The following is a 26,830-nucleotide window of genomic DNA, read 5'->3' as shown; positions in this document are numbered from 1 at the left end:
CACTCTGACAAAGCCTGGAGCAATCAAAAAGCTGTTCAAATGAGACCACTCTTTTTGAGTATTACTGTGATGGGAGTGGAGTGATCTCCAAGCCATAGGATCATCATTTGACAGATCTTCAAGAAAATACACAATCTATTTCACAATTCAGCCTTGCCATTACTGCACTTGTGTCAGATGATAGAGAGCAGTATTCTGATATTATACTATAATCTATGTTTCTGTTCATCACATTATAATCCTGAAAGGGGTTTACTGTGTAGGTGTCTCAAATGGCACTGGGCACCATGTGTTCTCTATGGTTACCATGTGTTCTCTATGGTTACCATGTGTTCTCTATGGGCACCAGGAACTAGAGCTCTGCACGGGCATTCATTCTAAACCCAAGCCCTACCCATGTCCGCAATGTTCAGGCTCTACCCTACCCTGGCACGATTGCTTATGCCAAATTTAAGGCCCTGCCCGAAATGGGAAATCCTCTCTGTCACTCGCTCCTTCGCACGCAGCTCGCTCTGCTCATGGCGCTCTGAGTCTGTGAGTATCCATAGCAACAGCTTCGCTTGGGCTGTTCTGCTTATTGAAGAGACATGAGAGAGCAGTTACCTGTTAGATACTTTTCGTCAAACTAAACTCAAGGAGCATTTATTTTCTGTGAAATAGTCTTTCCTGTCTTATATTTGACAAAGTTGAAGCACTTCTGACACCATGTTATTATCTTAGTCAGATATGCAAATGACTTGGCTTCAAAGTGTTAGCTATCAATTTAGTTATCCCCTGCCCGTACCCTAGTTATTGATGTAAAAACAGGTCCTACCCGGCCCTAACCCAATGTATAATGTCGGGGCCCTTCAGGCTTGGGTCGAGTAGCAGAACTCTACCAGGAAAACCTCATTCCTGAGTGAAACATCATCAACGGCCTCTGATGATGTCCCTAACTGTTCCGTCATCCTGGCAGTTATATGTGGAGAGTGATCTTTACTGGCAGTATGGAGAGTGATCTTTACGTCTCAGCAGGCTAACAGCAGTATAGTAGGCCTCACTGGTGCTACTCCTCAGTATGTCCAGATGGCATAGAGAACCGGCCAGAAACAGGATGGAGTATACCCACTCTGTGGTACCTTTCCACTGGCAACTCCCTCACGTTGTCTGCCTTACTATGGTAGACACTGAATTCATTGGCAGTGACAGTTGGCAATTCATATGCAATCACATAGAAATTAAATTGCTAGCAGTATTTGCCTGAATTCAAGTTGAAGGTTCTGTTTTGCACTTTAATAATGTAGAAACTCAGACATTGTTTTGTATCTGTCCTTGCTTTTTGACATGCAAAACAACAGTAATGAAAATAAGTACTTTTCAATCAGAGAATCAACTCGAAGGTTATCCGAGTCTAGTTTTAAGGGGTAAGTTAGTTGCCATGGTTGCATTGAGGACAGCATAATTCCTTCCCTCAGGCCTGAAATTGATTGATTTAACCCTTTACCCATCCAGTGTGTGTGTGATCTTCTCATTATCTGTGTCCAGCGTTTCTTCTGTTCCTGTTGTTATCGTTTCTGTCTTTGTACAGGACACAGCTCAAGTTTGTCCAATATTACGTCAGTTGTCCTAAAACATGTTTGTCATGACAATAAGTGACACAAGAAGTTGGCGTGATGGCACAACCCGACTGGCACTCAGTGTATTGATAAGGGAGTTTGTTCTCATTTCTTATCTTTGTTTGTAAATTCGTCGATGGTTCTCCGGTGCTGTACTGTAGGAAGTCTATATTACAGATCTCTGCAGAGCAATTTAGGGTCATTTTTGTCACATATGTATTATGCAAGTGGTTGTGACTTGATGTGCAGTCAAGAACGTCACAGGCAAGCTGTCGCCACTTCGTTTGTATTTATGTAGTGTAGTCAAATGTTTTTGTCCAGTTGCAACTGCATAGTGTTAAAGTGCTAAAGTTTGGGGACAAAAAACATTACTAAAATGTTTCACAGTTGTTGATGTGCAATTTGGTCAACTATGTACCCTCCAATTGAATTGCAGAGCCTTGTATAATAGGTATCGGCTTTTACTTTGCTCCAACTGACGACTGAACCGAGTTTTCAGACAGAATAATTCATCTTGCTGAGAGTTGTTTTGTGCTTGTACCTTAAACCTTTTTATCCACCGTACCACATAACTGCCTTTATTGAAGAATGTTCCCTCCACTCCCACCTTTTCAGAAGAAAATATGTTTGCGACGTGGATGTCCTGAAGAGCGCAGTGCCCTGTCTGGCAGCCTCTGCTGAATGGCCATTGTGAAGGTTGGTGAAGGCCTCCACCTACATGCAGCGCTACATCAGGGATACAGGAAAAGGAGACACTGTGCTCTGCTCTACTCTCTTTGGACTGAATGACACAAAGTGAGGCTTTCACTCAAGTGAACAGAAAATTGAAAAAAAGTTCACCTCACTGACCTACGCTATCAATAAGATCATTTAATTACCGATGGGGGCATCGGCAGAAAAGTGTGTGGGCTGGATCTCATTGATCGATTGCCACTTTAGCTCCAAGAAACTTCAAGCTCTTAGTTTTACTCTAACTTGAAGAATGAGAAATGCTAGGAAGCTGACACGTTTCTTGTAACAATTTTTTAAATAATTTACATTTGAACCTCCTACATATTGATTGGCTGCTTAATCTTGCTCTGCAAGCCTGTGTTGCTATCCAGAGATCCTCCATCCAGTCAGCAGAGCTCAGTGGTCGATGCCTGTCTTCCTGTGACTGGTCTCCAGCCACACATTCCCCTGAGAGGGCCCAGTGTACAGGTGGATGAAACAGGCAGCGTACAGGTGGAGGAAACCGTAACATTGTTCCTCCCAGGCAGCAAATCGAAGTGGCCGTGACCCTGAATGAATCAACAGCCCCTGGGAGAGAGGGTCTCAGACGAAGATGTCAGAGCACAGACCTTGATCTTATCTGACTATAGGAGAGCCGTCTGTCATACCTAGACAACAGGCTTCAGGTGTGCTGCTGTGTATAAGCAGGTATTGTGTGAAGGGACTCCGGGACTCTGCTGGAATGAGTTGGAGATGAGTCTATAGATAGATAGGGTTTGCTCTACTCAGTCTGTGGGTGGTATATTTATTTCAGATCCAAAGCAATGTAAGGTTTTGATCTGAGAGTTTGTCCTTTTGACAGTTTCTTTGTTCAATGGTGAAATGGGTTTTGTCATTTTTGTTTCTGTCTGTAATCATATATTCCTCTACTTCTCCTTTCAATTCTTGCCAAATTCCTTGCTCCATCCTTTCCCAAGTCAGAGGAATTGGTTTCTTGGAATTTGAGGAATTGTACTATACATTCTTCCAGGAAATCTATTGTCTTCCGTGTAGTTGAGATGGCTTCCGACAGGTGGCGTCACTCCTACGTGACTCTTGTCCCTCAGTCAGTACAGGCCTTTTTGTGTTATTTGTAAACTCAGGTTCCCTTCATCTAATATGAGGTTTTGGTTGAAGATCTGATACATTCAGTATCAAAAATATGTCAAAATAGAGAAGATCAGAAAGGGGGCTAATACTTTTTCACGGCACTGTACATACAATACCTGGGATTTAAGATAACTCGTATGCAACTAGTTGTAGACTAAAGGGTGGGAATGTGGTATTTACAATGTAAAGCCATAGAGTAAAGTGGAGGCGGGATTGGAACAGATGAGTCAATGGTGTAAATATCAGGTTGCCCAGTAACAGAACTATGCTCCCAGGGACTGTGTGGGCAGTGGTGGCTGGTGGGAGGAGATACAGGCTTTTATGGCTGAAGACAATAAATGGAAAGGTATCAAACACATGGTTTCCATGTGTTTAATACCGTATCATTCATTCCATTCAAGCCATTACATTGAGCTCTTCCTCTGAAATCTCCTCCCACCAACCACCTCTGGTGTGGGAACAGGCAGGATTCCTAAAGAGTAGTGCCCTACAAGCGATCCTCAGAGATGAGCTAAAGACCACTCAGACACACTGGCATCATAGTGCCACCATCTCTATCACCAACCACCCCATTGTCATACCTCAGATAGCACAACAATTGGACATGCTAATGTTTTCTTTCTCTTCTATATGTAGATTTTATATAGATTTTTTTTCTAAATGCTGCATTGTTGTGAAGGGCTTGCAAGTTAAGAATTTCACTGTATTGCATGTGACAAATGTTTAAAAATCCCTGTTATGAACATAATGTATTTTGTCTGTACTGCAGGTTGCTAAGTTACAGACAATATAACCTGACTACCGTTTTTCCTCTAAACTCAGTGGAACAAAGTCAATGTTCACGGTTTGGAGCCATTCCCTGAACAATATGTTATTTTCTGCTCTCCAAATCGATTACGAATGGAGCTTACCTTCAGACATATTGGCTGCCTTTTGAAAAACGTGTTGATTTTCTGAAGAGAGCAGTGTAAAATACCTTAACTTTCAGTCAATTTATCTCAAGAGTGTGAATATAGATACACTGTATGTGTTATTCGTTATGTTTATGGATTGAGAAATCAATGAGATGAGATCCATTGTACTTTATTAATCCCCAAGGTGACATTAGGTTGAAATAAGCTTGTTAAAGTGTACGGAGCGTGCCCCAGCAACTCACTGGCGCAGAGTTTTACATTTGAAGGGTCGTCAAACCAAGGTAACAGAAACATTATGAGCCTGTCGTTTCAGGACTGGGTCATGTTCTAAAAAACTGTCTGAGTGCATGCCAGCGTGCTTTGTGTCTGGAATGAAGGATCTGACACACTGGCATGCCATGTAACTTCCTCTTATGTGCAGGTGTGGGACAGCGGTGTACTATTTATCTTTCACTTTCTACTGTTGTTTATTTCCTGCTGTGTTCCTATGTGGATTATATGTGTGAGGTGTAAAAAAAAACTATAAATAATACATATGGAATCATGTAGTAACCAAAAAAGTGTTAAACAAATAAAAATCTAATTTAGATTTTTAGATTCTTCAAAGTAGCCACCCTTTGCCTTGATGACAGCTTTGCACACACTTGGCATTCTCTCAACCAGCTTCACTTGGAATGCTTTTCCAACAGTCTTGAAGGAGTTCCCACAGGCCTGATTCACGCAGTCTCCTCTGAACAGTTGATGTTGAGATGTGTCTGTTACTTGAACTCTGAAGCATTTATTAGGGCTGCAATTTGAGGTGCAGTTAACTCTATTGAACTTATCCTTTGCAGCAGAGGTAACTCTGGGTCTTTCCTGTGGTGGTCCTCATGAGAGCCAGTTTCATCATAGCTCTTGATGGTTTTTGCGACTATTTTCCAGATTGACTGACCTTCATGTCTTAAAGTAATGATGGACATTTCTTTTTGCTTATTTAAGCTGTTCTTGCCATAATATGGACTTGGTCTTTTACCAAATAGGGCTATATTCTGTATACCACCCCTACCTTGTCACAGCACAACTGAGTGGATCAAACACATTAAGAAGGAAAGAAATTTCACGAATTCCACTTTTAACAAGGCACACCTAATAATTGAAATATAAAATATATTTGGATTTGTTTAACACTTTTTTGGTTACTACATGATTCCATGTGTGTTATTTCATAATATTGATGTCTTCACTATTATTCTACAATGTAGAAAATAGATTAAAAAAAAAAAATGAGTAAGTGTGTCTAAACTTTTGACTGTGACTATATATACATATATGTATATATATATGTATGTTTAGCTCAAATTATGTCATTTTAAAGTATGCATTACGGTGTCTGTAATAGAATAAATGTAGCAATAACAAATGTAGACATTAATTTCTGTAGCTTCCAAAATGTTTTTTTTTAAATGGTGGGTGAGTGACAAGATGGCTTCAACACAGCGTCCACTACAGTCATCTAGTGTATATATAAATCATTGGTTCTGTAACTTTTAGAGATTTGTGCATCATTCTTATATAGTAAGCATTTCTTCCAAATGAGCTATACCTTGAATCACTGATATTATGCTTTGCCATAGGGCCTTATTGAATTCAACTGCAATATATGTCCCAGACACATTTGTCTTTTATTGCCACTTTTCAGATATTGAAGGAATACATGAGTCAGGATATTACCTAAACTGCAGACTTTAATTGTAGCCTCAGGAAGGTTTTATGTTCAATAACGGTATGGTTGTTCTCGTTATTACCTGAAAAACTAAATTGGATCTATTTATTCATTTTGCACTCCACAGATGAATCGGTTGTTTTCCCTCTGATAGGCACTTTTCCTCTAGCTCTCTTTTACTTTCTTCATCTGGACCTGTGTATTAGATTAGAAAACACCATATTTATTATCAACAAATTCACATCTCATCTTACAAACATGCTAAAGAAATGGTAGTACCATTCTCAATTCCTCTGTACTTACTACCTACAGTTGAAGTCTGAAGTTTACATACACTTAGGTTGGAGTCATTAAAACTTGTTTTTCAACCACTCCACAAATGTCTTGTAAACAAACTATAGTTTTGTCCATGACAAAAGTAATTTTTCCAACAATTGTTTACAGAGAGATTATTTCACTTATAATTCACTGTATCACAATTCCAGTGGGTCAGAAGTTTACATACACTAAGTTGACTGTGCCTTTAAACAGCTTAGAAAAATCCAGAAATTATGTCATGGCTTTTGAAGCTTCTGATAGGCTAATTGACATAATTTGAGTCAATTGGAGGTGTACCTGTGGATGTATTTCAAGGCCAACCTTCAAACTCAGTGCCTCTTTGCTTGACATCATGGGAAAATCAAAAGAAATTAGCCAAAAATTGTAGACCTTCACAAGTCTGGTTCATCCTTGGGAGTAATTTCCAAACGTCTGAAGGTGCCACGTTCATCTGTACAAACAATAGTACACAAGTATAAACACCATGAGACCACGCAGCCGTCATACCGCTCAGGAAGGAGACGCGTTCTATCTCCTAGAGATGAACGTACTTTGGTGCGAAAAGTGCAAATCATTCCCAGAACAACAGCAAAGGACCTTGTGAAGATGCTGGAGGAAACTGGTACAAAAATATCTATATCCACAGTAAACGAGTCCTATATTGACATAACCTGAAAGGCCGCTCAGCAAGGAAGAAGCCACTGCTCCAAAACCGCCATAAAAAAGACAGACTACGGTTTGCAACTGCACATGGGGACAAAGATCGTACTTTTTGAGAAATGTCCTCTGGTTTGATGAAACAAAAATAGAACTGTTTGGCCATAATGACCATCGTTATGTTTAGAGGAAAAAGTGGGACGCTTGCAAGCAGAAGAACACCATCCCAACTTTGAAGCTCGGGGGTGGCAGCATCATGTTGTGGCAGTGCTTTGGTGCAGGAGGGACTGGTGCACTTCACAAACTAGATGGCATCATGAGGAGGAAAATTATATATTGAAGCAACATCTCAAGACATCAATCAGGAAGTTAAAGCTTGGTCGCAAATGGGTCTACGCGAAACATTTGACCCAAGTTAAACAATTTAAAGGCAATGCTAACAAATACTAATTGAGTGTATGTAAACTTCTGACCCACTGGGAATGTGATGAAAGAAATAAAACCTGAAATAAATAATTCTCTGTACTATTATTCTGACATTTCACATTCTTAAAATAAAGTGGTGATCCTAACTGACCTAACACAGGGAATTTTTACTAGGATTAAATGTCAGGAATTGTGAAAAAAAGAGTTTAGATGTATTTGGCTAAGGTGTATGTAAACTTCCGACTTCAACTATATCTACCCAGGGACTGCTCTGCTATTCTGTGCTTTACTGTGCTGTAAGCACAGCTAATACATCAAACATGCTAAATAAAAAATGTTGGGAGTATATTTGAGAAAAAATGCATGCTTGCTAATCAAGCCTTCTGTACCCGAGTGGCACAGTGGTCTAAGACACTGCATCTCAGTGCAAGAGGTGTCACTGCAGTACCTGGTTTGAATCCACGCTGTATCACATCCGGCCATGATTGGGAGTGCCATTGGGCGGTGCACAATGCGCCCAGTGTTGTATGGGTTTGGCTGGGGTAGGTCATCCTTGTAAATAATCATTTGTTCTTAACTGATTTGACTAGTTAAATATTTATTTATATTTTTTGAATAAAACCTTCCCAGGCACGTTTATGCTGTGTGTTGCTGTAGGTGAGGTGTTTCTAAGTTGGTACTCTGAGTAAGACTCGCTGCTGTGATAGTAAACAGATCAGTATCTCGGTGCTGACAGTACATGTAGCCCCTGCCCTCTGAGAGGCAGCTGAACCCTGTGACCAACCGCCCCAGCATTCTCACAATCAGCCAACCATACACTGTTGCGTACAACTGACTAAGAGGATCTGAGCACAGCCACTCTGTGATTTTGTTAATGCAAACAGAATTCTGACCACCTTACATATTTATTTATATTTGACAGTACAGTAGGACGTTAGAGAGGGAGATGAACACAGAGGGGCTCAAACCCTGTCGCCAGGGGGGCATATACACTACCGTTCAAAAGTTTGGGGTCACTTAGAAATGTCCTTGTTTTTGAAACAAAGCATTTTAAAATAACATCAAATTGATCAGAAACACAGTGTAGACATTGTTCATGTTGTAAATGACTATTGTAGCTGGAAACAGCTGATTGTTTATGGAATATCTACATAGGCGTACAGAGGCCCATTATCAGCAACCATCACTCCTGTGTTCCAATGGCACGTTGTGTTAGCTAATCCAAGTTAGCTAATCCCAGTCGCAGCCGGCCGCGACTGGGAGGTCCGTGGGGCGACGCACAATTGGCCTAGCATTGTCCGGGTTAGAGAGGGTTTGGCCGGTAGGGATATCCTTGTCTCATCGCACACCAGTGACTCCTGTGGCTGTCCGGGCGCAGTGCGTGCCAACCAAGGTTGCCAGGTGCGCGGTGTTTCCTCCGACACATTAGTGCAGCTGGCTTCCGGGTTGGATGCACGCTGTGTTAAGAAGCAGTGCTGCTTGGTTGGGTTGTGTTTCGGAGGGGGCTTAAAAAAAACTTTTGCTGTTAGCACAGCTGAAAACTGTTGTCCTCATTTAAAGAAGCAATAAAACGGGCCTTATTTAGACTAGTTGAGGATTTGGAGTATCAGCATTTTTTGGGGTTCGATTACAGGCTCAAAATGGCCAGAAACAAAGAACTTTCTTCTGAAACTCGAGTGATGGTTGCTGATAAGGGGCCTCTGTACGCCTATGTAGATATTCCATAAACAATCAGCTGTTTCCAGCTACAATAGGCATTTACAACATTAACAATGTCTACACCACTGTATTTCTGATCAATTTTATGTTATTTTAATGGACAAAAAATGTGCTTTTCTTTCGAAAACATGTACATTTTTACGTGACCCCAAACTTTTGAACGGTAGTGTGTGTAAGGAGCTTAGACTGCTACACCAGACTCTGGCATGCCAGTGTTGCCAGGTCTCCGTCTCGGTCTCTACTTTTGAGAGCACAAGTGATCATTGTTCCATCCTGTTTGAGAATGTTCTGATGTAGTTCTGAAAGAGCTGTTAGCTGGCAGTGTACTGCTCCTCCTCAGAGCCCAATGGTAGTGGTCCGGGTCATAAAGTCTGTCTTTGTCTTTGTTAGAGGAGACGGAGAAGGAACAAGTGCTTGTTTTTATCTGCCCACGCACTCCATCCCTCGGCGTTTCTCTGCTCTCTGTGCTTCAGAGAGGAAGCAGCTTACAGTCTCACCACTTTCATCACCTCGACTGAAAAACAGGTTGAGAAGCTGAGAGAAAAGGATGGATAGTTTGAGGATAGAGAGGAAGAAGACAGAGTGCGAGAGAACAAGATAGTGAGGGAAAGAGACAGCAAATGATTAAGGGAGTTTTCCCAGGTGGGGCATGGAAGAAGCACATAGGTTTTTACCGTAGCAACTTGAATTATGGAGAGACATTGGCTACCTCGAATTAGTCCATTAAAACTGTTTCTACATATGCCATTGTAAATTCAACCAATCGTTGGTCATTAAATGAATAAGACCTGTGAGAATATGAAGACCGGCAGCCAGGGCGTAAAGATGGACTGGACCTGCTTCACAAGGACCAGACGTATTTGATTCGACACCACAATACTGCTGTGTGCTCACAGCTGGACATCAGAAGTCACAAGTCAAAAACGTACATAGACGATGTAGGGAGAGAATGCAAACCATTTTCTACGTCATGGGGAAACAATGTCTCTCAAACTTCTTTGTGGATTTTTTCCCAGGATTAAAGCTTTGAGGAATTTGTTCTTGTGTAAAAATTAATTCCATCTGAAGTGAAATTCCAATTATCGCACAAACAAGCTGATAAAAGTAGAATCTCAATGTTCCACTTTTACCAGCTGCTGAGCAGGACCCCAGTGAGAATAGGCTGGGCTTGGTGGCCTTGCAGCTTAGAGTCGGCGGGCATGGGTTAGAGGCTTTACAGACCCGGTCCGGCCTCTCAGCCAGCTGCATTGAGAAGAGACAGAGTCTGAGTCTTCAATAGCACCCTATTCCCTATGTAGTTCACTACTTTTGACCAGACCCCTATGGGTCCTGGTCAAAAGAAGTGCACTGTATAGGGAATAGGGTGCCATTTGGGACGTAGTCAGAGGTTCATCTGGTTCCAACACCCTCAGCACTCAGAAGGAGATGTGCAGGGCAAAACATGTTAATTTGGACTGTTTTCACTCTGAGAAATGGCTGTTCTGCATGTATAACAAGTTATCGGGAATGGCCATGTGGCCCACAACCCTTGCTGACAGCTCAGCCCCAGTCCATTTGGAGCTTGTTGGACAAATGCCATTTGAATATAGAAGAGCTGACCTGTTGACTATTGCACTCTGTGATTTGGGGTTCATACAAAGTCCCGTTCCCAATGTGTTTCATTAGATTTAAGTAATGTAGGCCATAAATGTAATCAGCACATTATTATCACCTTTACTCAGTGGATTGTAGGTCGTTTTTTGCCTGGGACTGATTCAAATCAATGAATCAATCATCAAATGCAGCGTGAAATGCTTAATAACACAGAGTAACACATTCAGATTGCAGTGGAACATCAATGTAGATTCAGAAATTGAAATGACAAACAATAGGCCACAGGCAGTCCATCATTTCACAACATCAGTCTTGCAATCTGCCTCAATGACTTTGATCAAACAAAAAATTGACAACATCCAGGTTATTTTTGGATCACCATGTCAATACAATTTAACTTTTTGTCAGGGTTTTACTTTTTTGTCAGTGACCAGAGGTCTTGGTAAATACACATCCCATACAGTTAACGAGGGCAAAGTAGGCTATTTTAGGAATGTTTGATGTCAGACAGAGGATGGGTAAAGTGTGTGAGTGCGGGCGGGTGTGAAGTGAAAGGTTATGTTGTGAACTCTCAGGCTTGCTCTGCAGTTGTTTGCCTCAGTTCATGGATGGCCGGAGGGCTCCATGGTGGTGTTGACGGCTGCTTCCTGCCTCCCCTCTCCTCACCGTCATTACAGAGGAAGAGGGAGTGGAGAGGCAGCCCCCCACTAATTAGTGCTTTGCTCACCAAAACCACTTCATACCATAAAGGCGGCCTCCAACAGGGTGACCCAACATGGTGGGTGAGATGAAATCTATCCACTCAGGGTTCGATACTGCAACCAAAACGTTTGCCACCAGTACGACACCATTTTTATTGTTTTTTTTTACCTGGTTACGTTAGTTTTTGGTTCACAATTAGCTTTTTTTTGTTGTTATTATCATGATTTATTCAAACAGTAATGTGCAACTGACAAAAAGTAAACCACATTTCTGAAGAGGCAACAATGACACAGAAATGCCCCCGTCTGTGTGTGATTCCCGGCAGGAAATCCTCTGCCGGGAGTCACAAATCGTCAGTGAACATAATATTGTAAGAATCCTATTTTTAATATAGGCTATGTAATTAATTTAAAAAACATGGATTTACGAAGCTTTTTTGTTCATTATGTCAATTATTTATCACGTGAGCTCCACACTTATAGCCTATAGATAATCTGTCGGTCAGAGAGCGCGCAGCTCTTAAACAACTGGTTGTTGCATGGAGCAGCTCGACAGTGGGTGGGGTAGGTACAGTTGAAGTCGGAAGTTTACATACACTTAGGTTGGAGTCATTAAAACTCGTTTTTCAACTACTCCACAAATTTCTTGTTAACAAACTATAGTTTTGGCAAGTCGGTTAGGACATCTACATTGTTCATGACACAAGTAATTTTTCCAACAATTGTTTACAGACAGATTATTTCACTTATAATTCACTGTATCACAATTCCAGTGGGTCAGAAGTTTATATACACTAAGTTGACTGTGCCTTTAAACAGCTTAGAAAAATCCAGAGAATTATGTCTTGGCTTTAGAAGCTTCTGATATCATTTGAGTCAATTGGAGGTGTACCTGTAGATGTATTTCAAAGCCTACCTTCAAACTCAGTGCTTCCTTGCTTGTAGCTTCCTTGCTTGTAATAGTAGACCTCCACAAGTCTGGTTCATCCTTAGGAGCAATTTACAAACACCTGAAGGTACCACGTTCACCTGTACAAACAATAGTACACAAGTATAAACACCATGGGACCACGCAGCCGTCATACTGCTCAGGAAGGAGACGCGTTCTGTCTCCTAGAGATGAACGTACTTTGGTGCGAAAAGTGCAAATCAATCCCAGAACAACAGCAAAGGACCTTGTGAAGATGCTGGAGGAAACTGGTACAAAAGTATCTATATCCACAGTAAAACAAGTCCTATATCAACATAACCTGAAAGGCCGCTCAGCAAGGAAGAAGCCACTGCTCCAAAACCACCATAAAAAAGCCAGACTACAGTTTGCAACTGCACATGGGGACAAAGATCGTACTTTTTGGTCCTCTGGTCTGATGAAACAAAAATAGAACTGTTTGGCCATAATGACCATAGTTATGTTTGGAGGAAAAAGGGGGATGCTTGCAAGCCGAAGAACACCATCCCAACCGTGAAGCAAATCAAATCAAATTTTATTTGTCACATACACAGGGTTAGCAGATGTTAATGCAAGTGTAGCGAAATGCTTGTGGTTCTAGTTCCGACAATGCAGTAATAACCAACGAGTAATCTAGCTAACAATTCCAAAACTACTACCTTATACACACAAGTGTAAAGGGATAAATAATATGTACATAAGATATATGAAGCACAGGGTGGCATTATCATGTTGTGGGGTGCTTTGCTGCAGGAGGGTCTGGTGCACTTCACAAAATAGATGGCTTCATGAGGAATGGAAAATGTATGTGGATACAGTGCCTTGCGAAAGTATTCGGCCCCTTGAACTTTGCGACCTTTTGCCACATTTCAGGCTTCAAACATAAAGATATAAAACTGTATTTTTTTTGTGTAGAATCAACAACAAGTGGGACACAATCATGAAGTGGAACGACATTTATTGGATATTTCATACTTTTTTAACAAATCAAAAACTGAAAAATTGGGCGTGCAAAATTATTCAGCCCCTTTACTTTCAGTGCAGCAAACTCTCTCCAGAAGTTCAGTGAGGATCTCTGAATGATCCAATGTTGACCTAAATGACTAATGATGATAAATACAATCCACCTGTGTGTAATCAAGTCTCCGTATAAATGCACCTGCACTGTGATAGTCTCAGAGGTCCGTTAAAAGCGCAGAGAGCATCATGAAGAACAAGGAACACACCAGGCAGGTCCGAGATACTGTTGTGAAGAAGTTTAAAGCCGGATTTGGATACAAAAAGATTTCCCAAGCTTTAAACATCCCAAGGAGCACTGTGCAAGCGATAATATTGAAATGGAAGGAGTATCAGACCACTGCAAATCTACCAAGACCTGGCCGTCCCTCTAAACTTTCAGCTCATACAAGGAGAAGACTGATCAGAGATGCAGCCAAGAGGCCCATGATCACTCTGGATGAACTGCAGAGATCTACAGCTGAGGTGGGAGACTCTGTCCATAGGACAACAATCAGTTGTATATTGCACAAATCTGGCCTTTATGGAAGAGTGGCAAGAAGAAAGCCATTTCTTAAAGATATCCATAAAAAGTGTCGTTTAAAGTTTGCCACAAGCCACCTGGGAGACACACCAAACATGTGGAAGAAGGTGCTCTGGTCAGATGAAACCAAAATTGAACTTTTTGGCAACAATGCAAAATGTTATGTTTGGCGTAAAAGCAACACAGCTGAACACACCATCCTCACTGTCAAACATGGTGGTGGCAGCATCATGGTTTGGGCCTGCTTTTCTTCAGCAGGGACAGGGAAGATGGTTAAAATTGATGGGAAGATGGATGGTGCCAAATACAGGACCATTCTGGAAGAAAACATGATGGAGTCTGCAAAAGACCTGAGACTGGGACGGAGATTTATCTTCCAACAAGACAATGATCCAAAACATAAAGCAACATCTACAATGGAATGGTTCAATAATAAACATATCCAGGTGTTAGAATGGCCAAGTCAAAGTCCAGACCTGAATCCAATCGAGAATCTGTGGAAAGAACTGAAAACTGCTGTTCACAAATGCTCTCCATCCAACCTCACTGAGCTCGAGCTGTTTTGCAAGGAGGAATGGGAAAAGATTTCAGTCTCTCGATGTGCAAAACTGATAGAGACATACCCCAAGCGACTTCCAGCTGTAATCGCAACAAAAGGTGGCGCTACAAAGTATTAACTTAAGGGGGCTGAATAATTTTGCACGCCCAATTTTTCAGTTTTTGATTTGTTAAAAAAGTTTGAAATATCCAATAAATGTCGTTCCACTTCATGATTGTGTCCCACTTGTTGTTGATTCTTCACAAAAAAATACAGTTTTATATCTTTATGTTTGAAGCCTGAAATGTGGCAAAAGGTCGCAAAGTTCAAGGGGGCCGAATACTTTCGCAAGGCACTGTATATTGAAGCAACATCTCAAGACATCAGTCAGGAAATTAAAGCTTGGTCGCAAATGGGTCTTCCAAATGGACAATGACCCCAAGCATACTTCCAAAGTTGTGGCAAAATGGCTTAAGGACAACAAAGTCAAGGTATTGGAGTGGCCATCACAAAGCCCTGACCTCAATCCCACAAAATATTTGTAGTCAGAACTGAAAAAGCGTGTACGAGCAAGGAGACTGTAACGCTCCGGGTGTCGTGGGTGTGGAGTCAGACGCAGGAAACAGAGAGTGCAATACTGTACTCTTTAATGCACTCACGCAACACTGGGTGCTCAAAACCAAATGCCCCAAACACGGGGGACGAAAACAGTACAGCAGAATACACGACCAGGAACAAACACGTTCCTCTACTACATAACCGAAGGTCACAATAATTAATCCCGCACAAAGAAACAGGCGGGCCAGCTGTCTAATAAAGCCCAACTAATGACTCACTAACAGGTGCTGACAATAAACATACAAGGAGGGGGAGGAAAGACAATCAGTGGCAGCTAATAGTCCGGCGACGACGAGCGCCACCCGACCGGGAAGGGGAGCCACCCTCGGTCGGACTCGTGACAGAGGCCTACAAACCTGACTCAGTTACATCTGCTCTGTCAGGAGGAATGGGCCAAAATTCACCCAACTTATTGTGGGAAGCTTGTGGAAGGCTACCCGAAACGTTTGACCCAAGTTAAACAATATAAAGGCAATGCTACCAAATGCTAATTGAGTGTATGTAAACTTCTGACCCACTGGGAATGTGATGAAAGAAATAAAAGCTGAAATAAATAATTCTCTCTACTATTATTCTGACATTTCACATTCATAAAATAAAGTGGTGATCCTAACTGACCTCAAGCAGGTTTTTTTTTACTAGGATTAAATGTCAGGAATTGTGAAAAATAGAGTTTAAATGTATTTAGCGAAGGTGTATGTAAACTTCCGACTTCAACTGTATAGGAAAGATGTTCCAAGTTATGATCTCTAGCAGTCAGTAAATTATAAGGCAAGAATTGGTATGCAAACCATGTATTTAGAAAGTTCAGTGTCTTGGTTGAGTATTTGCGATGCGCAATTCAATCTGTGTCTCAAATTACTATTAGAATAGTATAATACATCTGGTGCAATTTAGAATGATTTTTTATCTACTGTCAAGAGGGGAGCCCCCCAACCAAATCTCGCTTAGCTTCCCCTAAGGCTAGGGCCGACCCTGTGTCGAGCCCTGTGTGCTAATGATAGCCTAACCTTCTTTGGGTAGATGGAAAGGCAATTAAAAGGCTACATGGAAGAATCAGAATTATTTGCATCAATCACAAGTGTCTGGCCAAACACAACTGTCTGGCATCTACAGACCTCAAAACTGGTCCCTCATGTGTTTTAAGCATAGTTGTTTTTCTATTAAAAAAGTGTGATTTTGAGAGCGAAAACCTTTCAACAAAAATGGGGGAAATCGGTCTTTCTTCTCGCTTTCTTTTTGTTTGCCGTGGTATCGTTTTGGTATTAAGTATTGTTTTTTCAAATGTTGCCCTCTAGAGGATTTCGCAGAAAAGAACACATGGCACTCTGAAATCTGAAGTCTGTTTAATTTGCTGTTACAATAAATCTTTCCAAATCAACATAAGAACACAAGGGCATGCTAATGTAAAAGATGGCTAGTCATTATTAGCCTGATTTTGTATGGAATACAGGCACGTTATGGGACACCGGTCAGGTCATTATCAATATAATTTTTTATTAAATAAATTGGTGCGACCAAGTCATGTGTTTGTGCCATCTGAAAAAGTTGGTAGCACAAGTGACACTATTTTTTAAAGTTAGTGTAGGACCCTGCCACTGCGGTTTGAACATCAAATCAGCCCAGAGAACCCCCTCATTTCCGCCTGTGCTTCTCACTATTTAAGTGAGGCTGTAGGGAGAGCGAGGAACAGGAAGCCACTGGCGGTATCATCAGTGACAGTGTTTAGGTCTAGGGAGGAGGGTTTGGGTGCGTAACAAAAGCAGACAATGCGTCCTGAAATAACCATGAGTAGCCAGGCAGGGGGTGTGTCAGTGTGTCATTAAGGCCAGCTGTGGGGCGTGAACCCTGGGATGAGACGGAAAAGCACATGGTCACCGGATGGGGGGGGGGGCTTGTTTGGGGCCTCACATACACACCAAGCTTCACACACACACACACACACAGCAAAAACCCTGATTCTACGCCACATTACGGTGCATTAACTGCTGAGTGCTCACAGCTGGCAATCAGAAGTCACAATTAATTGTCTGGGTGGCCATTTGACTAGATGTTCAGAAGTCTTATGGCTTGGGGGTAGAGACTGTTTAGATGCCTCTTGGACCTAGACTTGGTGCTCCGGTACTGCTTGCCGAGCAGTGATGCAACCAGGATGTTCTCAATGGTGCAGCTGTAGAACCTTTTGAGGATCTGAGGACCCATGCCAAATCTTTTCAGTCTCCTGAGGGGGATAGGTTTTGTCGTGCCCGCTTCACGACTGTCTTGGTGTGCTTGGACCATGTTAGTTTGTTGGTGATGTGGACATGGTGATTGTGGACAAGGAACTTAAAGCTCTCAACCTGCTTTACTGCAGCCCCGTCGATGAGAATGGGGGCGTGCTCGGGTCCTCTTTTTCCTGTAGTCCACAATCACCTACTTTGTCTTGATCACGTTTAGGGAGAGGTTGTTGTCCTGGCACCACACAGTCAACATAAGAACACAAGGGCATGCTGTCTCTAGCTGGTAAACAGCGGTGTGTTGTAGTAAGCTAACTCTCTGAGAAACGTTGTTCCCTCTCTTATTAAGGAGCAGGTGATGCTGTCTGTGTGGGGCTTGGTGCTTAGGGTGTGACCTCAGGGAGTCTGGAGGTGTTAATGAAGATGTTTTGTCTTCCAGACTCCCCCAGATTGCTCTACGTCCGCAGCTATGACATGCCCTTTGCAAAGACGATGAGACAAGGAGCTGGATGTGTTGCTAAATTCAACCTCACCTACACACACAAAGGAAATGCTGTAAGCCCAAGCCCTTACAATGTTTGCCTAACAACACCAAGTGAGCCTTTGTTTTTAACAGGGATTTACAACGAAGACTCCATGGTAAAGATTTAGGAATGATATAATATGCCACAGAAATGTCATACATACAGTCTGCATCCAACACACCAGTACCCAACTCATGCAAACATCATCGATAAACCCAAAGTTGGATACTCAAACTTTCTTGAGACATGAAAAGGTTCTAGATTGTTTAAAGTTAAAGATTTTCACAGATATTCCTTCCAATGCACTCTACTGTGTAGCCAATCATGGATTTTTCTCCCCCACACAAGCTCTCTGTATGAAATTCGTTAAAAGCCTGTTCAAGTTAATGCCCACTTATGTCTCATTTAACTTTATTCGTAGAGAGTCTCTGGGTCTGGTAGAGTACTAGGCTCCCTATACAGAGCAGAGCCATATGAGGCCTGTGGAAGAGGAGCTAACTCATTAATCATACATAGGCCGCTGCACCATCCATGACAGATCTGTTGAAGTCAGACATTACCGTTTCTGGTGAAAGCAGCCGGTAGCAGGGAAACCAGAGGACCCTTTGATGGCAGGCAGTGTGGGAGTGTGCAAATGTGTTCGTCACCTTCCCAGAGAGCGATCCATCTTTTTTATTCATCGATGCATTTACGGGGGGGGGGGGGGGGGGGGGGGGGGGGGTTCTCGTATCTCGGTTTCACTGTTGAACGCTTATATCTGAGTTAATGGGATACATTTTCTGTATGAGATTGTTTGGGTAATTTCTGACTCAACTCCTCAGTAATTTCAGGAAGAATAATTTGCCAAACACACTTTAATTTGATATGCTTTAATTGTTTGGTAATTGCAATAGTTATTTTTTGTCAAGTGCAGAATCCGCCTCTTAGGAGATGCCAGTTTGTTCTTTTAAGGCCCTGGATATTTTCCAGTATATAATTGACTTTCTTTAATGGAGACAGAACTCAATATACCCTTCACAGTCTTATCTCCCAAACCAAACAAATTGGTATCTTTTGTGTTCTGTCTGTGTTGACTTGTTGTTAGTGTAGTTTTGTTTGGATGCTTTGTCTTTAGCTGATCAGTCACACCTTTCCTCAGAATTCTCAACTTAGCTTTCTGCTTTAGTCTACCAATTAGTGTGTACTCACGCCGCTTCCTCTCATTTCAAATACATTATTATCTGTCTTTGAGAGAACTGGGTAACGATTGGTGTGACCCTCCAGTAGCCAGACATTGACGTCAAGTAATGGCACAGTGCGAAACGGTTAACGTTGTTCCCATTTAAAACCGTTTCAGCCTCTACACGGCTATTACAGTTCCTGGGGTTATCAGTAATTCTGTGTAATTACAAAGCATCTAGTAGAATAAGACTACTCAATAGCGCATGAGGTGGATGTGTAGAGGCGTTAATGAGTCATGATGTTGACATCCCTACAGATGGGATGGGTTTGGTTGGGAGGCTGAAATTAATGGCACAGTCCTTCCTGCGCCTAACCCTCACATCATCATAGCAACACAAAGGTCGCTAGGGGCTATCAGTCTCATATCATGTCAATAGCTAAGAGCAGACTTTTATTTATGTGTCGATATCAAAGGACTGTGTTAACCTTGAATTTTCATTGTTGTCTATCGACACCTACACAGTCTCAGAGATCCTGCGTCAGCGTCCCTTGCATCATATAACAGTCCTCCGTCTATACAGAACACTGCTTTGTTATTAAAAGGGACCCAAGTGCCACCACAGAGTCCCAGAACTCCGGGCCAGCTTTGATTAAGTCCAGAGTGAAAGAAAGATCCGCCCAGATGGAGGGGAATGAGAAATATCCTGGCCGTGTAATAGAATGCCTTCCTCTGTCAACATCTGACTTGTAAAGGCTCAGTAATACAACAAGTCTTCACAACGTCGCAGCGACCAGGGAGCTTTGTCATAAAATCCCCTCCAGCTCATAAAGCAGTAGGCTCTACTTGTCCTCTCTGCTTGTAATCAGTATGCCCTCAGAACGCCAACGGGAGGAAAGTTGTGGGCATACAGACAGACACTAGATGCATCCTATATGGCACCCTATTTCCTATGTAGTGCACTACTGGTAGAAACTACTAAGTCTAGACTACTGACACCTGTCTGTTAGAATCAAACACAGTGAGCTGTAGGGTACTTTGGATGAGCATACGATTTTTATTTATTTTAAGATCAGTCTAACTTGATATTTCTCGAATAATTTTTGTGTTCTGAAAACTAATCACAAGCTCACCGGAGGCAACCGCTTGGCATAATGGTATGATGAAGCACAATATTATTTTTCCCAAATAGCCTAGTTTCTGGTCCCAAATGCCATGATTGGAATAGAGGGGTATGGAGGAAAGATTGGCGTAGTTATTACTATGATTTGAGGTTGAATACACCAGCATTACACATAATAATAGATGGGGGGGGGGGGTCCTTCGCCAGAGTCACCTACTAGCGGGCTGCAGGTGTGAGACCATAATTAAGTGGATTGGGATGGATTAAACACCAAGCGGTGGGAGGGGAGACATGGCAGCCAGCATGTCTCACACACACACACACACCCTATGGACAGGATCCCAGAAAACACCACAGCACACAGGACAGACTCATCCCTGCCTGCCAAAAAGTTGCCTCCTGCATTGTTATTTGGCAGCTCTCTTGGCTTTGTGTTAAACTGAGCATCACCCATTCTGTCTCTTCTCCAGAGTTTTGTCTCTCAGCTGTTATTCGGAAGGTCTGAAATAATAGTTTGGTTTGGAAATGGAACTGAATCAACAGATCTTGACAGCTAATTGTGTGCTTGTTTTCATTCATTTTAATAGCACAGTGTTGTCACTTAAAATCAAACTTTATTTTTCACATGTGCCGAATAGACCTTACCGAGTGTAAACCTTACTGTGAAATGCTTACTTACAAGCCCTTAATAGCACCGTTGATTAGGAGCGAGTAAAACGCCAGCCATCCTCTCCGGCAGTTGGTACAGACACTGGTGATGAGGGTAGTGTGACAACAAATTGTGGGTTCATCCCACTTTTCTCATGGTCATGCAAACTGTGGTGTGGTGTGATGTGTTCTGAGCATGACGCCTCCCTCTCTTCACACACAGTCATCCACACTCTTTCATCCACACCCTCCCCACTTGAGTACCCAGATGCCCTTCTCTCCAGGAGCAGACAGGTTTTTACGGAGCGCTCGGTCCTCTTGCCAGGCACGGTGGTGTGTTCCTGGCAGAGCCGCCCACTCCCTGGTGTCTGCCTGGCCTTCATCTGCTCAGGGGCAGCCTGGCAGTGGGCCCTCGCCAGTCCTCTGAGCCCTGGAGGTCCATTGCAGCTCTGCTCCCCTCTCTCTATCTCCTTTAGCACCCCCTCACCCATGTAGATACATACTCAATGATTCATGATTCGTTGAACAGAACAGTCAATATCAGTGAAGCTAAAGAGCAAGTTGATGATGAGCTTCTTAGTAAAGTGTTCCTATATTACCATCAACTGTTTGCATTCAGTAGAATGTGTCTGTGTCTTTGGTGTGATGAAATCCAGCTACTTTAGAGCACAAGTGTTTGAGAACAGCAGCTAGGGTAAGGCTAGGCAAATCAAGCTCATGACAAATGGGCAACAGATACAGAAATGTCTTCCCTGACTCATAATTCAAAGTGTACAGTACATTCTTAATTCAATTGTCAAACAGTTATTGCTGTATAATGTAAGTCCCAGTATTGCGATTGGAGGACCAGAATGATTGTAGACAGTATAATATACTGTATATAATATCCAGTAAATGTTGACATTCTAAACCAACCACTTTGACTTTTTTCTCATTCTCTAGTCCTCGAAGGAGCTGAAGCAGTACGACAACAAGATAATTGAGTGGTCCTTTAACAACGACACCTGGGTGTTCATGTGACACAGGGTGGACAAGAGCTTCCCCAACTCCTACAACACAGTGAGTGAGCAGTGTTTTCCCAATTTTTTGGGCCATTCAAAATCAAATCAATTGATTCTCCCCAATTTGAAGTCAATTAAGTAGCTAGCCACATAATGAACAAAAATATAAACACAAAAAAGATTTTACTGAGTTTAAATTCATATAAGGAAATCAGTCAATTGACATTAATGAATTAGGCCCTAATCTATGGATTTCACATGACTGGGCAGGGGTGCAGCCATGGGTGGGCTTGGGAGGGCATAGGTACACCTACAGTTGAAGTTGGAAGTTTACATACACCTTAGCAAAATTATGCTTGGGGTCATTGTCCATTTGGAAGAAATTTGCGACCAAATTTTAACTTCCTGACTGATGTCTTGAGATGTTGCTACAATATATCCACATAATTTTCCTCCCTCATTATGCCATCTATATTGTGAAGTGCACCAGACCCTCCTGCAGCAAAGCACCCCCACAACATGATGCTGCCACCCCATGTTTCACGGTTGGGATGGTGTTCTTCGGCTTGCAAGCCTCCCCCGTGTTCCTCCAAACATAACAATGGTCATTATGGCCAAACAGTTCTATTTTTGTTTCATCAGAGCAGAGGACATTTCTCCAAAAAGTTGCAAACCATAGTCTGGCTTTTTTATGGCGGTTTTGGAGCAGTGGCTTCATCCTTGCTGAGCGGCCTTTCAGGTTATGTAGATATAGATACTTTTGTACCTGTTTCCTCCAGCATCTTCACAAGGTCTTTTGCTGTTGTTCTGGGATTGATTTGCACTTTTCGCACCAAAGTGCGTTCATCTCTAAGAGACAGAATGCATCTTCTTCCTGAGCGGTATGACGGCTGCGTGGTCCCATGGTGTTTATACCTGCGTACTATTGTTTGTACAGATGAACGTGGTACCTTCAGGCGTTTGGAATTTGCTCCCAATAATGAACCAGACTAGTGGAGGTCTACAATTGTTTTTCTGTGGCCTTGGCTGATTTCTTTTGATTTTCCCATGATGTCAAGCAAAGAGGCACTGAGTTAAAAGGTAGGCCTTGAAATACATCCACGTGTACACCTCCAATAGGCTAATTGACATCGTTTGAGTCAATCAGAAGCTTCTAAAGCCATGACATCATTTTCTGGAATTTTCCAAGCTGTTTAAAGACACAGTCAATTTAGTGTATGTAAACTTCTGACCCACTGGAATTGTGATACAGTGAATTATAAGTGAAATAATCTGTCTGTAAACAATTGTTGGAAGAATTACTTGTGTCATGCACAAGGTAGATGTCCTAACCAACTCGCCAATACTATAGTTTGTTAACAAGAAATGTGTGGAGTGGTTGAAAAACGAGTTTTAATGACTCCAACCTAAGTGTATGTAAACTTCTGACTTCAACTGTACTTGAGAGCCAGGTCCAGCCAGAATGAGTCCCCCCCCCCCCCCCCCCCCCCCCCCCCCCACCCCCTCAGATGATCGCCGGGTGTGGAGATCCTGAGCTGGCGTGGTTACACAGTTGGACGTACTGCCAAATTCTCTAAAATGACATTGGAGGCAGCTTATGGTAGAAAAATGAACATTAAATTCTCTGGCAACCGCTCTGGTGGACATTCCTGCAAGTCAGCATTCTAATTACAAACTCCTTTTAAAACTTGGCATTGTGTTGTGTGACAAAACTGCACATTTTGAAGTGGCCTTTTATTGTCCCCAGCACAAGGTGCACCTGTTTAATGACCATGCTGTTTAATCAGTTTCTTCATATGCCACACCTGTCAGATGGATGGATTATATTGGCAAAGGAGACATTTTCACCAACAGGGATGTAAACAAATTTGTGCACGAAATGTGTGCGCATGGAGAATTTCTGGAATTCATTTCAGCTCATGAAACATGGGACCAACATGTTGCGTTTATATTTTTGTTCAGTGTTGTTGTAAGTAGTCGGCTATTTGGCTCACAGCTGGGTGAGAGTACCTGCCTGCCATGGCCAGCCTTGGAGCAATCTGTATTAATATCTAGTCTCTTTATCTCTGTCTGCAATAAGACAATCACTGGGCCTATTAGATTAATGGCTTAGTTCATCTATATTTCACACATGCCTTCTTACTTTAATGCCAGTTTTTTTTGCATTACTCATGGTGTGTGTGTGTGTGTGTGTGTGTGTGAGATTATTGTGTTTTTATTTAATTGTAGAAATGTCCACTGATTGAACTAAAAAACGGCTACCAAAACTCAAACCAGCCACACACAAATCATATTCAAGTCAATAGAACAATGTCCTCTTTCTTCTACGCTTCAAGGCTTTTTATCTTCTCGGTTTCCCAAATCTATGTTTAATGCTTGAAATCTGCCAACCTTATAGCTGCAAATGTCAAGGGAGTCCAAACATTTAAAAAATATGTATTTTTATGTTACTGAAACTTCTTTAATGGAATTTGAGGAGTTATAGTGTAGTTTAGTTGGTGGAGTACACTTGTGCCCTGAGGTAAGGAAAAGGTTTAGAGATTTTGAGAGTTTATTAGTCACATGCACAGGGTTTTAGATGTAAATGCAAGGTACAGCTGCAACAGTGCAGGTCAAAGGGTTTAATACTACCTCCACTATGAAGTGAACATGGCCTGGATTTATTGTCGTTTTTTCATGTGACTGCAGAAACAGCCTGCATTAGAGGTGGACCAAGCCCAGGAAGGGTCCATCATCACGTCTGAGCTAACTTCCTGTATGTGTGTCTCTTCTCTTCCAGCTCTGTGTAACAGCATCCAGCATCCTGTCACAAAAGAAAACCTCTGAGTTTCTGGACCGCTGTGCCCTGGGGGCCCACAGACAGAACCGGAAACACCACCATGACCCAGACACAGAGCTCATGCCCCGTACTGCTCCAAAGACACCCAACTGGGCCATACCATACAGCGGAGGTGGGCCGGGCCAGTGTAGCAGTGTATCTATGTGGCTTGCAGAGCGAGGCCCTTCATGGCTACAGCCCGCCCCCTTCCTCCCCCTCAGACACAGACATTTGAAAAACCCCTCTTATCTGTGACCATTTGATTATCAGCCTCTTACAGGCCCTCTTAACTAAAACATATTGGATTGAATAACTCATAGATCCTGTTAGATATCCCCATGTAGTGCCTTATCTTTCATTTCAGTGGTTCTTATTAAAGAAAAAATACATAATGGTGAATTTAATTTATTTATTCCCTTTTTTTAAAGGTCTCCTAACTAATCTATTGATCAACAACAGAGGAATTGGTGTTTTAACTACGGCAGCAACTGACTATGTTTTTCCTAGCTGTTTATTTGTATTTGGGATGGCGGTAATCAGATGGGAAACAACCACCTGACCCTTCCTTTCTATCTTTTCTCTCCCAGCAGTGAAGTGAAGGAATGCACTAGGGAGTATTTCAAAGGTATTGTTTAGTAGCAAGAGAGAGCTATTCCTCTGAGATATTCTTCTGACACACAGTGATATATCGGGTTGACAACATGAATAACCATGACAAGATGTCTCCACAGTATGTGTGCAACAAACACACTCTGCCTCCACGTGACGTCACATGACCATATCGTCAGACCCCAGAATAGACTCGGTAACCGCTTGGGAAATGTCATGATGGAAACATGCCTCTCCTTTGTTTTTTCTTCAATGTGTGTACAGAATAATAACATTTCAACACTTGCTTTATTTGAACAGATACCCCAATTAAGGACTGCCCTAGTTCATAACAGACTGGTTTACTCCTGCATTTGTTGTTTGATTGGATCCATTAAAACAATACATCATGTGAAAGGGAAGGTACAGTGGTAAGAAAAAGTATGTGAACCATTTGGAATTTCTGCATAAATTGGTAATCAAATTTGATCTGATCTTCATCTAAGTCACAACGATAGACAAATATAGTATGCTTAAACTAATAACACACAAATTATTGTATTTTTCTTGTCTATATTGAATACATAGTTTAAACATTCATATTCACACAAAAAGTATGTGAACCCCTAGGCTAATGACTTCTCCAAAAGCTAATTGGAGTCAGGAGTCAGCTAACCTGGAGGCCAATCAATGAGACAAGATTGGAGATGTTGGTTAGAGATTTTGAGTTTGCTATTCACAAGAAGCATTGCCTGATATATCTCAGGAGACCTAAGATGAAGAATTGTTGACTTGCATAAAGCTGGAAAGGGAAACAAAAGTATCTCTAAAAGCCTTGATGTTCTTCAGTCCACAGAAAGACAAATGTACGCCTTCTGGAGTGGTCCAGTCAGAGTCCTGACCTCAACCCGATTGAGATGCTGTGGCATAACCTCAATAGAGCAGTTCACACCAGACATCCCAAGAATATTGCTGAACTGAAACAGTTTTGTAAAGAGGAATGGTCAAAAATTCCTCCTGACCGTTGTGCAGGTCTGATCCACAACTACGGAAAACATTTGGTTGAGGTTATTGCTGCCAAACCAGTTATTAAATCCAAGGGTTCACATACTTTCCCCACCCTGCACTGTGAATGTTTACACAGTGTGTTCAATAAAGACATGAAAAAGTATAATTGTTTGTGTGTTATTAGTTTAAGCAGACTGTGTTTGTCTGTTGTTGTGACCTAGATGCAGATCAGATCAAATGTTATGACCAATTTATGCAGAAATCCAGGTATTTCCAAAGGTTTCACATACTTTTTCTTACCACTGTATTTTCAACCAATGAGCAAAGCTTTTTCATTATCACTATTTTCCTGATGTGTGGATGATACGAGATTTTGAAGTTACAATGCAATACCATTTAAGGAATATTCCTTCAGGTGTCTGCCTGACTGCGTGTGTTTGTATATATATTTTCGGTCTATTCTTCCACCGTTTTTTGGATGTCTGTCTGTCTCTGTGTGCCTCAGGGTCTTACCACTTCTTGCAGCAGGGGAACAGATGAGTTGTACTTCCAAGGCACTTTACCCTCTGGCAGCACATGAAAGCTGCTCCATCTCCATCAAAGCCACGCTCACCT

General features: G+C 42.0%; 1 long non-coding RNA gene across 1 annotated transcript in view; it reads left to right on the top strand.

Annotated features, from left to right (window-relative positions):
• LOC118965497 overlaps positions 1 to 26,163 on the top strand; it is a 38,343-nt gene extending 12,180 nt beyond the window's left edge. Inside the window, exons 2-3 of the long non-coding RNA XR_005052818.1 lie at positions 21,743 to 21,859; positions 24,581 to 26,163. This is a non-coding gene — a long non-coding RNA (uncharacterized LOC118965497). The remainder of the gene's footprint in view (positions 1 to 21,742; positions 21,860 to 24,580) is intronic.
• The last annotated feature ends 667 nt before the right edge of the window (positions 26,164 to 26,830 follow it).

The sequence above is a fragment of the Oncorhynchus mykiss genome, chromosome 8, assembly GCF_013265735.2.
Source record: "Oncorhynchus mykiss isolate Arlee chromosome 8, USDA_OmykA_1.1, whole genome shotgun sequence".
Lineage (NCBI taxonomy): Eukaryota > Metazoa > Chordata > Actinopteri > Salmoniformes > Salmonidae > Oncorhynchus > Oncorhynchus mykiss.
The sequence above is the reverse complement of the archived record's forward strand: the minus strand, read 5'-3'. Positions and strand labels throughout refer to the sequence as shown.